The sequence below is a fragment of the Caretta caretta genome, chromosome 2, assembly GCF_965140235.1.
Source record: "Caretta caretta isolate rCarCar2 chromosome 2, rCarCar1.hap1, whole genome shotgun sequence".
In the NCBI taxonomy this organism is placed as follows: Eukaryota; Metazoa; Chordata; order Testudines; family Cheloniidae; genus Caretta; species Caretta caretta.
In genome coordinates, this window is record NC_134207.1 from 149,149,363 (window position 1) to 149,165,064 (window position 15,702).

General features: G+C 43.4%; 1 long non-coding RNA gene across 3 annotated transcripts in view; it reads left to right on the forward strand.

Moving 5' to 3' along the window:
* The window catches only part of LOC142071121 (uncharacterized), a 79,569-nt gene that overhangs the window by 49,095 nt on the left and 14,772 nt on the right, over positions 1-15,702 (forward strand). For 2 of the 3 annotated variants that reach the window (XR_012667105.1, XR_012667103.1), the window contains exon 3: positions 3,677-4,046. This is a non-coding gene — a long non-coding RNA (uncharacterized LOC142071121). Of the gene's footprint in view, positions 1-3,676; positions 4,047-9,504; positions 9,691-15,702 lie in introns of those variants that run through there. The other variant, XR_012667104.1, reaches the window with a different exon arrangement.

The following is a 15,702-nucleotide window of genomic DNA, read 5'->3' on the forward strand; positions in this document are numbered from 1 at the left end:
TCACAAATTTAATTAATGCATTATTTTTTAATGAGCATCATCAGCATGGAAGCATGTCCTCTGGAATGGTGGCCAAAGCATGGAAGGGGCATATGAATGTTTAGCATATCTGGCATGTAAATACCTTTCAAACCAGCTACAAAAGTACCATGCAAATGCCTGTTCTGACTTTCAGGTGACATTGTAAATAAGAAGAAGGCAGTAGCATCTCCTGTAAATGTAAACAAACTTGTTTGTCTTAGCAATTGGATGAACAAGAAGTAGGACTGAGTGGACTTGTAGGCTTTAAAGTTTTACATTGTTTTGGTTTTGAGAACAGTTATGAAACAACAAAATATCTGCAGTTGTAAATTACACTTTCAGGATAAAGAGATTGCACTACAGTATTTGTATGAAGTTAATTGAAAAATACTATTGTGTTTTCTGGACTGGTGATCTGGTAGGTCACTCCAGTCCTCGACTCTGGGATCCAGGTTTACCCTGCTCTGCTGTGAGAACCCCCACTCCCAGGATGTTCCCGTACAGCCTCTAGCAGGTAAGATGCTCCCAGCTATATAGTGAGAACTTTTGGCCAGCCACTGCTTGGATTGTGCAACCGAATGACACTCGCCAATGTCTCTGGTCCCAGGCACAACCCTAGGAACCTCCATCGGGCAGTGTCCAGTTATGCTCGCTGGACACTGCAAGCTTATATGAGTTCATCAATTTAACAAAGAAATTGATATGTACCAGGCTTGTTATCCTAAGGGGAGTCTCTGACACGCTTCAAACGAAACACACTGCTTCAGGTAGAATAAACAAACAAATATATTAACTACAAAAGATAGATTTTAAGTGATTATAAGTCAAAGCACAACAGGTCAGAGCTGGTCAAATGAAATAAAAGAAAAATGTTTTCTAAGCTGATCTTAACACTTCCAGTGCCCTTACAAACTTAGATGCTTCTCGCCACAGGCTGACTGGTTGCCCTTCAGCCAGGCTCTCCCCTTTGATCAGCATTTCAGTTGCTTGGTGGTGGCTATAGTGGAAGAGAGAGAGAATAGCAAACGTCTCTCCCTTTTATCACGTTCTTTCTTCCTCTTGGCTTTGTGACCCCCCCACCCCCTGAGTTGGGGGAGCATTGCCTCATCATAGTCCCAGACTGACCAAGGGAAAGGGGGTGACTCAATCAAGAGTCCAACAGATCCTTTGTTGCTGCCTAGGCCAGTGCCCTTTGTTCCTGTGAGGCTGGGCTGGGTTTGTCCCATACATGTCCCGATGAGGTGTGAACTGTCCCTCTGCTCCTGGAGAGTTTTGCCTGGGCTTGTTTTAAGCCATGAGGATACATTTTTCACCCTCATAACTATATAAGTGAAATAACAACCTATAACATATAACTATAATAACAATGCTCAGTACATCATGAGCCTTCTGAAGACACCCGACATGACAAACTTTGCATTGGATACCACACAATCATATTGTAAGGATGAACATGGAGGTGCAGGGTGTCCCCCCAAAGTACAGAGTGTCACAACTATTTTTTTTGTTTATCATTTTTACCGTGCAAATATTAGTAATAAAAATAACAATATTAAGTGAGCACTGTACACTTTGTATTCTGTGTCATAATAGAAATCAATATATTTGAAAATGTAGAAAAACATCCAAAAATATTTAATAAATTTCAATTGGTATTCTATTGTTTAACAGTGCAATTAATCATGATTAATTTTTTAATTCACAATTAATTTTTTTGTTAATCGCGTGATTTGACTGCGATTAATTGAGAGCCCTAGTAATGACACTGTCAGCTTGTTTTCTGTGAGAAGACTCTATAAGTTCAGAGAAAGATCCTTTATCTCTGGACTGTTTGGAGTCTTACAGGTAAGTGTATCAGATGCAAAGCGGAGATCCCAAGAGACAATCTGGGGCCTCTGAAAAGACTTTTGGGAACCTGGCAGTTTATTACATCACTGCCACCATTTGGAATTATAGACTGAGACTCACCGGAGCATATATTTTACCTGCTCTAACCTCTCAATAATGCTGATTTCCTTTTTCTTAGCTAATAAACTTTTTACTTAGTTTACTGTAGAATTGGCTACCAGCGTTGTCTTTGGGATAAGATCTGAATTACCAACTGATCTGAGATAAATGACTGGTCTCTTGGGACTGGGAGCAACCTGATGTGGTGTGATTTTTTGGTTTGCGACCTTTTATCACAAGTCCAATTTGTCTGGGTAACAAGATAGCCTGGAGAGGCTAAGAGGACTATCTGTGACTCTATGGTAAGACTGGTATAGTGATCCAGGAGTTAACATTTGTCACTGGCTTGGTGAAACATAATTATAGAACATACCACCAGCTTGGGCTGTTTGCCCTGTTTCTGAGTCTGCTCTGAGATACGCATTCACAGTTGTGAGCCACTCCGACAGTGTGACAGCCTTGATGATAATTGGTTCTGTTGCACTCAGGTAGAGAAATGACTCCATTTGACTAGATAACATTTCCTGGTAGAATCTTTCGTGCTGTGATTGAAGATAATTTGAATGGCCTCCAAAAATGAGGCCTCGATGTCTGATGCCCATCCAAATGCCAAGCTGTGATATGAAGAGAGTCTGGGTTGGGATGTCGGCTACTACTATTCTCCTGAGTTAGCAGGTCTGGGAAAGACTGAAATCTGATGAGATGATGGGTTGACATTTTCAGGCGGTCCAGAAACCAGAATTGTCTGGACCAATTGGGTGCAATGAGAATGATTAGTGCTTTGTTGTGACAAATCTTCCATAGAACCTGGGAAAGTAATGGGACCTCCTTTTTGTATCTCCAGTGGCCTGTCCAGGACAATAGGAGAACATCCTACCTGGAGTTCTGATATTGTGCTGCTCTGATATAATATACATTGAACTTCTTGTTTATTTGGGAGATGAAGAGGTCTCAAGTGGGGGCATTCCCCACTGAGTGAAGATGTTAATCAGCACTGAATTGTACAATGCTCACATGATCAATGACTAAATGCTGCTGAGGCTGCCAGTGAGCTCTGAGCAGCTGGATGGTACATTGCAGACATTGTGATGTGGTTCAGGATGCACCAGTTCCATAAATTGATTGCCTCTATGCACAGTGTGAGGGATTTTGTCCCTCCTTGTTTGTTTATATGGAAAAAAGTAATCATGATGTATGACATTTTCTGGACCTGTTGGGATTGTATAAGCAGTAGGAATGCTTTGCAGGTCTGTTGGACTGCTCTAAATTGCAAGAGAATTATATGCATCCTGGCCTCTTGAGATATGCATCCTGCCCATGTGATCTCCCCAGCCTCTGAGGGATGTGTCCACGATTATCATCATGACAAGTGTGGGAGGTAGAAAAGGGCCTCCAATGCACACATGTTTCAAGTTCATTCACCAGGTGAGTGAAGCCCTGACATTGATGGGGATTGTAACTGTGGTGTTCATGCTGTGCCTGTCTGCCATATATATCTACTGGAGCGAGGCTTCCAGACAACAGACATGGTGCCTGGTGAACAGCATTATGTAAGAAAGACAGACGTTGACTGTTGCTTGGGGTTTGTGAGTGTCTTGGTTTATCAGACAGCTCATGTCATGGGATCTGTCTGCAAGTAGGAAGGATCACCCCAATAAAGTCTATGAGTTATGTAAGAGTCAGAGTATACTTTTCCATGTTTACACAGATTCCCAAGAGTGCCAGGAGGTGCAGCAAGGAAAAAGTTGCTGACTGAACTTCCACATGGAATCCATCAGTTAGAAGCAAGTTGTCCACGTATGGGAATATGGTGTAGCCATTTTGTCTCATCTGTCCTGCCACCACTGAGCAGAATCCCATGAAGACCCTGGGTTCCACAGCCAGACCAAATGAGAGTACCTTGAACTAATAGTGTTCCGGTCCTATCAGAAATTTGAGAAGTCTTCTGTGAGCTGAATAAATGTCCACATGAAAGTAAGGATCTTTACATCTTTTCCCAAGGAGGAAATTAGTGATGCCAAGATAACCATGCAAAATTTTAATTTGAGAATAAAAATATTTAGCTGACAGGTGAAGAATCCTCCCTTTTTCTTAGGATCTTTGAAATAGTTGGAGTAGAACTCTTTCCCTTGATGCTGAAATTGCACATGTACTATAGCTCCTCGCTTAAGGAGAAAGTCTACCTCCTGTCGGAGGATCTCCTTATGAGAGTTGTCCCTGAAGAGGGGTCAGGAAGGGGGTTTTGGAGGAGGTAGGGAAAGAAATGCAACTGCGTAGTGAAAGTGGATGATATCTAGCACCTATTTGTCCATTGTTATAGCCTTCCAGTTGCGGCCAAAGTACAGTAGGCAGCCACCAAAAGGGAGTTCAGAAGCAGGTGGGGGATGGCATCATTGTTAGGTTGCAACTCTCAAGCGTTCCATCAAAAGTAACCTTTAATAGGTGGATGAGGCTGTGTGGCTGTTGTTGAGGTAGGTGAGGCTGCATCCCTTAGCCTCTGTACTCTCGGGTGGTTACTCAGCAGTTTGTATGGTCATTGGTGGTAGAAAGGCTGTGGAAGAGACCTTGGATTATATATCTGTTTTTGATACCTCCTCTTTGGGGCCAGGGTATATATGCCCAGGGAATGGAGGGTTGTCCTAAAGTCTTTTATCAAGTGCAAAGGCTTATCTGTTTTCTCATTAAAGAGATTGGTTTCATCGAAGGGAAAGTCCTCTGTGGTGCTCTTGGGGAACCATGAAGAGTGAAGTCATGAATCTCACCTCATTACTATTGTGGTTGCTATAGACCTTGTTCCACTATTGGCTGCATCCACTGCAGTTTGCTGTGAGGTTTTAGCCATAAGTCTCCTTCCTCAGCCAGGGATTGAAACTGGACCCTTTCGTCCTGAAGGAGCTTGTCTTTGAATTCCTGGAATAGTTCCTAAAATCGTATTTCACTACAAGGGTCTGGTAGTAAGAGATTCTGAACTGGAGGCTGGTGGAGAGAAATACCTCTCCCCTTCCCCCCCCCAAAAAACCCACCCCATCCCATCCTGCCCCGAAGATCCAAACATTTATCTTCCTTGTCCACTGGGGTGGTTTTAGAATGTTGCTGCCTGGATTTTTTGTGGCTGCTTGTACACTAAGATGCTGGGGGCAGAATGGGGAAACAAGACTTCTGCCCCTCTTGCAGGCACAAAGTAACATTTCTCAGCCCTTTTAGGAGTAGGGTTACAGGTTGCTGGTGTATGCTACACAACTCTAGCTGATTCCATATTGGCCTCATTTACTGTAAAAGCTACATGACTGGGCCCAGTGGATTGCAGGATATTTAAGAGCTTATGCTGCATATCTTGAACTTCCTCTAATGGAACCTGAAGGTCTGCTGCCACCGTCTTCAATAGTTCTTGATATTGCCTATAGTTGCTGGGAGGATATAGTAAAAATTGTGCGATTGCCTCACTGGGTGAGGAAGACTATATGCCTTTTGGTACTGCTGCTACCAGTGGATCCAGATCGTCATTTTCTTCTTCCACCTTTTCCTGAGGGTGGAAGGGAGTGAAAAATAATCCACTTGGTGGAGATATGCACCTCCCTAAGGCAGTAAAGGTAGTGCTGGTGGTCATCACTGACAGAGAAGGAGTGAGAACAGGAGACGCAATTTTTAAATCCTAGGCATAATATTACTCCCCAAAGGGGGGACAGAGAGGGTTCCTGAGGTGGGAAAAACTAAGCTACACTACTATATAAAATATTATAAAACACTAACAAACTATATACAATTATGTTTACTGAGATACTGAGTGATCTGTCTTGGGTCTGGTTCTATTCAATATCTTCATAAATGATTTGAATGGGGCAAAGATAATATATTTGAAAAATTTGCAGATGTTACCAAGCTGGGAGGGGTTGCAAGTGCTTTGGAGGACTACATTAGAATTCAGAATGAGCTGGACAAACTGGGGAAATGGTCTGAAATAAATAATGTGAAATTCAATAAGGGCAAATGGAAAGTACTACCCTCGGAAAGGAATAATCAATTGCACAAATAAAAAATGGGAAATGACTTCCTAAGAAGGAGTACTGCAGAAAAGGATCTGGAGGTTATAGAGAATCACAAACTAAATGTGAGTCAACAATGTACTAATGTTGCAAAAACAAACACCCCCCCCCCCATAATTCTGGGCTATATTAGCAGGAGTGTTGTAAGCAAGACAAAAGAAGTATTCTTCCATGCTACCCAGCACTGATAAGGCCTTAACTGGAGTAGTGTATCCGTTTTTTGGCATCACACTTTGCGAAAGGTGTGGACAAATTGGAGAAAATTCAGAGGAGAGCAACAAAAATGATTAAAGGTCTGGAAAACATGACCTACGAGGAAAGATTTAAAATACATGGGTTTGTTTAGTCTGGGGAAGAGAAGGAAAGACTTGATAACAGTCTGCAGGTAATTAAAAGGTTGTTATAAAGAGGAGGGTGATAAATTGTTCTCCGTGTCCTCTGAGGACAGGGCAAGAAGTAATGGGCTTAAATTGCAGCAAGGGAGATTTAGGTTAGACATCAGAAAAAAAAATTCCTAACTATAAGGATAGCTAAACACTGGGAAAATATATATACAGAGGTTGTGGAATCTTTGTCATTGGAAGTTTTTAGACCATGTTAGCCAAACACACGTGTCAGGGATGATCTAGATAATACTTAGTCCTTCCTCAATGCAGGGAACTGGACGATGACTTATTGAGATCCCTTCCAGTCTTATGTTTCTATGATTCTATGAAGGTGCTGGAAGGATAGGTCCAGACACAGAGGATTCTGACTCGGGCCATTCAGCTGTACAAAGACATTGGAGAGGTGGTCAGTGCACACCTCCTATTATATCCTCTATACTGAGCACAAGATATCCATGGGGTAGGTGCAGAACAACAGACATGACTTTCAAGATTTTCCAGTGATAGGTGCATGCATATCTATGTGTGGAATACACACAGGGACAACCACTTGAAGAAGAACCGGGCCCCAGTGAAGTCAATGGGATTTTTGTCATTGACTTCAGTAGAGCAGGTTTTCATTCTAGGTCTTCACTTATGGTAATAAGAATGTGAGATATTAAATTAATACTGTTTCTATGCCTCTAAATATGTTTGTTGCCCATCTCTAAACTTTCTTTGTTTCTGCTATATCTTTCTGAGTAGGGTGACCAGAATTGAACACAATGGGCCTGTGATGGGGTTTACAGACCCTACACTAAACAAGGGCAATGCACAGAGCAGTACTGTGCTAGGGCTGCCCCATTGCTCAGCAGCTTCAGGGCATGCTCCAGGTGGAGGGATAATTTAAAAGGGCATCTGTAGCCCATGGGAAAGGGAGCAAGGAGCTACCAGGCAGAACTAGGAGATGAAGCTGACTCCTGAAGCTGTCAGAGGAGTGGCAGAATTTCTAAGGCTACTCTAGAAGCAGTGATCCAGATTCCCCACCCTCTTTTTGAGAGTTGGAAGCTCACAAGAGCCTGTGAAGAGACTGTACAGAACAGGACACTGTCCCACAGAGAGACTAAGTGGCTACTTCTGAGCCTGTGACCATGCCCAAACAGAGGAACCACAGCATGATAGGAATTGACCCAATGGGGAGAATAACTTGGGGTGGACCAGCAAGTGGTCCAGACATTGTAACACTCCTCTCAGGCCCTGGGTCAGGACCTCGTGGTGTGAGGTGGCCTAGGTCCCCCTTTCTTGCTCCCATGTACCTTCAGTATGACAGAACTCTCAAGGGGAATGAGAGAAACTCAGGAGGGATTGAGGTCTGCTGCATACAACTTGGCTGGGACCCTCTCTAGAATAACCAGGACTGAGAGAACTGTGGAGCCATTGCCTGATCATTAGGCCAGCTGGACATCCCACTACAAAATTGGTGAAGAATGTGGGAAACAGGTTATCAGGCCTAAAGGAAGCCTTCAGACATTTAAAAATAAAAAAAGGAAAGAGGGTTTTCTAGATGGATCTTGACAAGTTGTAAAAGAGGGTCGTGGAGGATCAACAACAGTCACAACAACAAGAAACCCAGTTACTGCAGCAGCTAGCGATGCAACAACAGGCTCTTCAGGAACAGCAGCAGCAGTAACAGCTTGTTAGGGTGTTGACTACTTAATATAGAGAACAGCAGCAACCGCTGGTGCAACAGACGGGGACAGTGCTGCAATTCCAAAACATGCCATCTAATCTGCTGCTGGGCGTGGCTATCCCCAACCCATCTCCAAACCTCTCTCTGAAACTGACAAAAATGGGACCAGATACCAAGCCCAAAACATTCCTGGTGACATTGAGAATATCACCATGGTGGCCCATTGGCTAGTGAAGAGCTGGGCAGTCCTGATAGCTCCTTACCTGACAGAAACAGACCAGGCTGTACACCAAAGTCTCAATGTGATGGCTGCACAGGAGTATTTCCTACTTAAGGCAGCCATCTTGAGTTCTTTTGGCATCTCCAGTGAGACTCACCACCTGAGGTTCTGGTGAGAGAGGTTCTCAGCCAGAGCTCAACCTAGGATGGTGGCCCAGGCATTACAGGAACATTGCTGGTGGCTGCTCCATCCTGGGTTGCCTTGGGACCTTTTTCGCTCACAGCACAATTTAGACCACCCTAAGTACTATTTTATGCTGCACCTGGCTGCAACACCCTCCAAAAGGCTGTTCCATCAGCCAAGGAACCTCAGAGTGCACCATCCTAAAAACGCTTTCCCTCAGCCATACCCCTAGTTATGGATCTAAGCTGGGAATTGGAGAGGAAGAGATAAGGTTGGGAGATGAGTGGCTTAAGGCCAGCATAACTAGCCCTATACAATACAGAGATTCCCTTTACTTTAAACCATGTACGTGGTTACATTGACTTTCTGGCTATTTTGCACTTCACATGAGTGGAGTCATGGGAGGTAGGGATAGGAAAGGATTCAGTATTCCAGGCACAGAGTACCACTGATTTACATTAAAACACTGCAATATTTGCAATATTATTTTCTGTCCCCTTCATTATATGTTCTAATGTGATTTTGCGTTTTGAACTACTGCTGCATGTTGAGTGATGCCCAGGTATTTTTCCTTTTGGGATTGTCAAAGGGTCTTTTGCAAAGTCTTTCATACGAGGCTATTAAAAAAATAAAAAGCTTGTCTATACAAAGTTAGTGCACAGCAAGTGTGGAGGAAAAATCCACTGGACCCAAGTAGGCCTAAACTTCCCAAGTAGGCCTAAAACTTTGGTCAAGCTAACTGTGTGTATAGAGCATAAGAAGAGAGTCAGGAAAATTCCATTGTAAGGCAATTGCAACAACACAGCTTAAGAAATGTAACCCTAACAGCTAGAAATTAGGAAAGACCCGTTAACCGCAAAGAACAACCTGTCAATAACAGGAAAAGCTTGTTTTGCTATATTCCAAATAAGGAAAGCTGCTGTTAAAGCTTGCACTATATGCCAAATAAGGGAAAATGCTGGTAAAGGAAATGTGCTTAACAAATTGTGGTTTTCAGCTATACAAACCCCTGTATTTTCTGTTTGTGGAGAGTAGCTTTGGCTGACTCTCCCTGTATGTGCATGCTTGAATAAACGGACATCAGGCTTGGTTCTGATCCAAACACAACGCATGGTTAATTTTCCACAACAAATCTTGGTGCCGTGACTTGGATAGATGGCGTCCGCCAAGAGCTGGAGGATCGCAAGCTGCTCCCGACAAGACCCTGGGCCCATCCAAAAGGTAAGAGACCTTTTGAAATCTCTGTATTGGGTTTCTGGTGAAGGACCATCCGTAGGCTCTGGGCTTGGATGAGTTGTACGCTCTATCTGGACTTTTTTGCTGCCAGACACGCCTGATGCCCTTGGGGTGGGTAAGAGTCCCATCCAGGTTTAGTTTTCCCAGGAAGGGCCACAGAGGGTGGCTGGGCAGGTCATGGATAGACCTGGTTCTGTGTGCCAATATGAATGAGTAAGGTCGGAAGACCGGTGTGAATGTGAGTCACAGGAAGATGCCCAGAGCTCCCTGCACAGCAGAGGTGCCTCTAAAGCAAGCCCTGTGACTCCACCTAGTGGGCATCACAATAAATGCCCTGACCTCAGCAGTTTCTCTCTCCATGTCATGACCGGCGAGGGGCCTGTCTGAGTCTAGGAGTGCGTGATACCATCCTTCCTGTCCTCAGACAGTCTGTTTCCATACCCTCTTTCCTCCCCTGTGTCTAGTTACCGCCCAAAGGCGGTTTGACAAACCACTGACTGGTCTGATCACCTTGCCTGAAGCAACAGTGGGAGTTCTGTTGGAGGAGAAGGTATTTGTATTTGGTTTTGTATTTGTATTATTTGTATGTGTAGAGGCTTGTAGGGGCTTTGTGCTGGGAAAGAAGCTGAGTCCTGATTAGGAGGCGGGACTGTCAAGGTTCCTTCCCCACTCTGAACTCTAGGGTACAGATGTGGGGACCTGCATGAAAACATCCTAAGCTTACTTTTACCAGCTTAGGTTAAAACTTCCCCAAGGTACAAATTAGTTTTACCCTTTGTCCTTGGAATTTCCACTGCCACCACCAAACTTTAACTGGGTTTACTGGGAAACGTAGTTTGGACACGTTCCCCCCAAAAATCCTCCCAACCAGTGCACCTCACTTCCTGGGGAAGGTTTGGTAAAAATCCTCACCAATTTGCATAGGTGACCACAGACCCAAACCCTTGGATCTTAGAACAATGAAAAAACATTCAGTTTTCTTACAAGAAGACTTTTAATAGAAGTAAAGAAATCACCTCTGTAAAATCAGGATGGTAGATACCTTACAGGGTAATTAGATTCAAAACATAGAGAATCCCTCTAGGCAAAACCTTAAGACAAAAAAGACACACAGACAGGAATAGTCATTCTATTCAGCACAGTTCTTTTCTCAGCCATTTAAAGAAATCATAATCTAACACATACCTAGCTAGATTAGAATCATAGAATCATAGATGACAGAATTATCAGATGACAGAACGAGGAGTAATGGTCTCAAGCTGCAGTGGGGGAGGTTTAGATTGGATATTAGGAAAAACTTTTTCACTAAGAGGGTGGTGAAACACTGGAATGCGTTACCTAGGGAGGTGGTAGAATCTCCTTCCTTAGAGGTTTTTAAGGTCAGGCTTGACAAAGCCCTGGCTGGGATGATTTAACTGGGAATTGGTCCTGCTTCGAGCAGGGGGTTGGACTAGATGACCTTCTGGGGTCCCTTCCAACCCTTATATTCTATGATTCTATGATTCTATGATTGGCACAGGAGCCAGCAAACAGGGGAGTTTGAAAGGGGAGTTTGTGCGGTGCTTGTTTGGGGTTTGTTTTTGCTGTGGGTGCTGGTGTTTTGGTTTGGTTTGGTTTGTGTTTCCCAGACTAACAGGATTTAGGTGGGAAGGCTATGACAGATACAGAGGCAGCAGTGGGAGTGACCCATGTAGTGGAAGACACAATGAAGATGACTGGATGTGGAAGGTGCGGTATGTACATGATCCTGGAGGGGGTACCTGGAAAGAGTTTTGTCTGCATGAAGTGCCGTCTGATAGAGCTGATGGAAGAAAAGATCCGAGGTTTGGAGATGCAGATGGAAAGTCTGGTTGAGTTTAGAAGGGGGTTTGAGCGGATTATGGAGCAAAGACATGAGGAGGCTGAAGGGAAAAGACTTGCAGATGGAAGCAGGACCAAAGAACTCTGAGGGGAGACTGCTGGGTGAAGAAAATGGACAGTGGAAGCATGTGATGAAGAGAACAAGGTAGAGGAAAAGACGGCCTAGTGAAGGAGAAATAGAGCTCAAGAACAGTTTTGCGGAGTTGGAAAATGAAGAAGGGGCTCAGCAGGTGGTCACTGAAGGTGGAAGGGCAAGGAAGAAGAGAAGAGTGGCTAGTCCTATAGGAAAGGGGGAAGAGTAAATGGAGGCTACACCAAATATGAGCCCCAGGAGGATACAGGATGGGTTGAAGAGGATTACAAGGGAGAATAGGAATGGAAAGAACTTGCAGCCAGAGGGAACAGGGGATAGACTGGAGAATTGCACCATCACGAGGAAAAGGCAGGTCTAGGTGATCGGGACTCCTTACTGAGAAAAATGGACAGGCCTGTAACCAAAGCTGATCCAGAGAATAGAAGGGTGTGCTGTCTTCCAGGTGCTAAGATACTGGATGTGGACCTGAGGTTGAAGAGGATCCTAAAGGGAGGGGGAAAGGATCCACTGATCATCCTTCATGTGGGAACAAATGATATCGATAGATTCTTGCTGGAACGTATCAAGGGAGACTATGCCAGGCTGGGGAATACGCTTAAGGAAATCGAGGCTCAGGTGATCTTCAGTGGGATTCTGCCTGTTCCTAGAGAAGGGCAACAAAGGTGTGACAAGATTATGACTATCAACAGATGGCTCAGGCAGTGGTGCTATAAGGAGGGCTTTGGGATGTATGGCCACTGGGAGGCATTCATGGACAGAGGACTGTTCTCTTGGGATGGACTTCATCTGAGTAGGGAAGGAAATAGACTTCTAGGACGGAAGCTGGCACAACTGATTAAGAGAGCTTTAAACTAGGAATTTGGGGGAGATGGTTGGGAGATGTTCAGGTAATCTCCACGCCGGATTTTAGCATTGAGAAGGAAGAAAACAAAGTAAGAAAGGATACAGCTGTGGGTAGGAGAATGGACATAAGGAGGAAGGGCAGTGTGGATACCAGTCTAATAGGTCATACTGGCTGTAGAATGTCTGTGCCTAACTGGGTAAAGAATGTGAGTGAGGCCAAACAGCAAAAATTAAGATGTTTGTACATTAATGCGAAGAGCCTAGGTAACAAAATGGAGGAACTAGAGCTACTGGTGGAGGAAGTGAAACCGGATATTATAAGGATAATAGAAACATGGTGGAATAGTAGTCATGACTGGACTACAGGTATTGAAGGGTATGTGCTGTTTAGGAAAGACAGAAATAAAGGTAAAGGTGGTGGAGTAGCATTGTATATCAATGATGAGGTAGAATGTAAAGAAATAAGAAGTGATGGAATGGATAAGACAGAGTCTGTTTGGGCAAAAATCATATTGGGGAAGAAAATTACTAGAACCTCCCCTGTGATAGTGCTTGGGGTGTGCTATAGACCGCCGGGATCTAATTGGGATATGGATAGAGCCCTCTTTAATGTTTTTAATGAAGTAAGTACTACTGGAAACTGTGTGATCATGGGAGACTTTAACTTCCCAGATGTAGACTGGAGGACAAGTGCTAGTAATAATAATAGGGCTCAGATTTTCCTAGATGCGAGAACTGATGGATTCCTTCATCAAGTAGTTGCTGAACAGACAAGAGAGGATGCCATTTTAGATTTGGTTTGGTGAGTAGTGAGGACCTCATAGAAGAAATGGTTGTAGGGGACAACCTTGGTTCCAGTGATCATGGGCTAATTCAGTTCAAACTGAACGGAAGGATAAACAAAAATAAATCTGAGACAAGGGTTTTTGATTTCAAAAGGACTGACTTTCAAAAATTAGGGAAATTAATTAGGGAAGTGGATTGGACTGAAGAACTTATGGATCTGAAGGTGGAGGAGGCCTGGGATTACTTTAGGTCAAAGCTGCAGAAGCTATCGGAAGCCTGCATCCCAAGAAATGGGAAAAAATTCATAGGCAGGAGTTGTAGACCAAGCTGGATGAGCAAGCATCTCAGAGAGGTGATTAAGAAAAAGCAGAAAGCATACAGGCAGTGGAAGATGGGAGGGATTAGCAAGGAAAGCTGCCTTATTGAGGTCAGAACCTGTAGGGATAAGGTGAGAAAGGCCAAAAGCCATGTAGAGTTGGACCTTGCAAAGGGAATTAAAGCCAGTAGTAAAAGGTTCTATAGCCATATAAATAAGAAGAAAACAAAGAAAGAAGAAGTGGGACCACTAAACACTGAGGATGGAGTGGAAGTTAAGGATAATCTAGGCATGGCCCGATATCTAAACAAATACTTTGCCTCAGTCTTTAGTGAGGTTAATGAGGATCTTAGGGATAATGGTAGCATGACAAATGGGAATGAGGATATGGAGGTAGATATTACCATATCTGAGGTAGAAATGAAACTCGAACAGCTTAATAGGACTAAATTGGGGGGCCCAGATAATCTTCATCCAAGAATATTAAAGGAATTGGCACCCGAAATTGCAAGCCCATTAGCAAAAAATTTTAATGAATCTGTAAACTCGGGGGTTGTACCGTATGACTGGAGAATTGCTAACATAGTTCCTATTTTTAAGAAAGAGAAAAAAGGTGATCCGGGTAACCATAAGCCTGTTAGTTTGACATCTGTAGTATGCAAGCTCTTGGAAAAAATTTTGAAGGAGAAAGGAGTGAAGGACATTGAGGTCAATGGGACAAAATACAACATGGTTTTACAAAAGGTAGATCGTGCCAAACCAACCTGATCTCCTTCTTTGAGAAAATAACAGATTTTTTAGACAAAGGAAATGCAGTGGATCTAATTTACCTAGATTTCAGTAAGGCATTTGATACGGTGCCACATGGGGAATTATTAGTTAAATTGGAAAAGATGGGGATCAATATGAAAATTGAAAGGTGGATAAGGAATTGGTTAAAGGGGAGACTGAAAGGTGAACTGTCAGGCTGGAGGGAGGTTACCAGTGGAGTTCCTCAGGGATTGGTTTTGGGACCAATCTTATTTAATCTTTTTATTACTGACCTCGGCACAAAAAGTGGGAGTGTGCTAATAAGGTCTGTGGATGATACAAAGCTAAGAGGTATTGACAATTTAGGGAAGGACAGGGATACCATACAGGAGGATCTGGATGACCTTGTAAACCGGAGTAATAATAATAGGATGAAATTTAATAGTGAGAAGTATAAGGTCATGCATTTAGGGATTAGTAACAAGAATTTTAGTTATAAGCTGGGGATGCATCAATTAGAAGTAACGGAGGAGGAGAAGGACCTTGGAGTATTGGTTAACCACAGGATGACTATGAGCCGCCAATATGATGTGGCTGTAAAAAAAGCTAATGCAGTCTTGGGATGCATCAGGAGAGGTATTTCCAGTAGAGATAAGGAGGTTTTAGTACTGTTATACAAGGCACTGGTGCAACCTCATCTGGAATACTGAGTGCAGTTCTGGTCTCCCATGTTCAAGAAGGATGAATTCAAACTGGAACAGGTACAGAGAAGGGCTACTAGGATGATCCGAGGAATGGAAAACCTGTCTTATGAAAGGAGACTCAAGGAGCTTGGCTTGTTTAGCCTAACCAAAAGAAGGCTGAGGGGAGATATGATGGCTCTCTATAAATATATCAGAGGGACTGATATATTTACCAGAGAGGGAGAGGAATTATTTAAATTCAGTACCAATGTGGACACAAGAACAAATGGATATAAATTGGCCATCAGGAAGTTTAGACTTGAAATTAGACAAAGGTTTCTCACCATCAGAGGAGTGAAGTTCTGGAATAGCCTTCCAAGGGAAGCAGTGGGGGCAAAACCCTATCTGGCTTCAAGATTAAACTTGATAAGTTTATGGAGGAGATGGTATGATGGGATAACATGATTTTGGCAATTGATTGATCTTTAACTATTCATGGTAAATAGGTCCAATGTGATGGGATGTTAGATGGGGTGGGATCTGAGTTACTACAGAGAATTCTTTCCTGGGTGTCTGGCTGGTGAGTCTTGCCCACATGCTCAGGGTTCAGCTGATCACCATATTTGGGGTTGGGAAGGAATTTTCCTCCAGGGCAGATTGGAAGG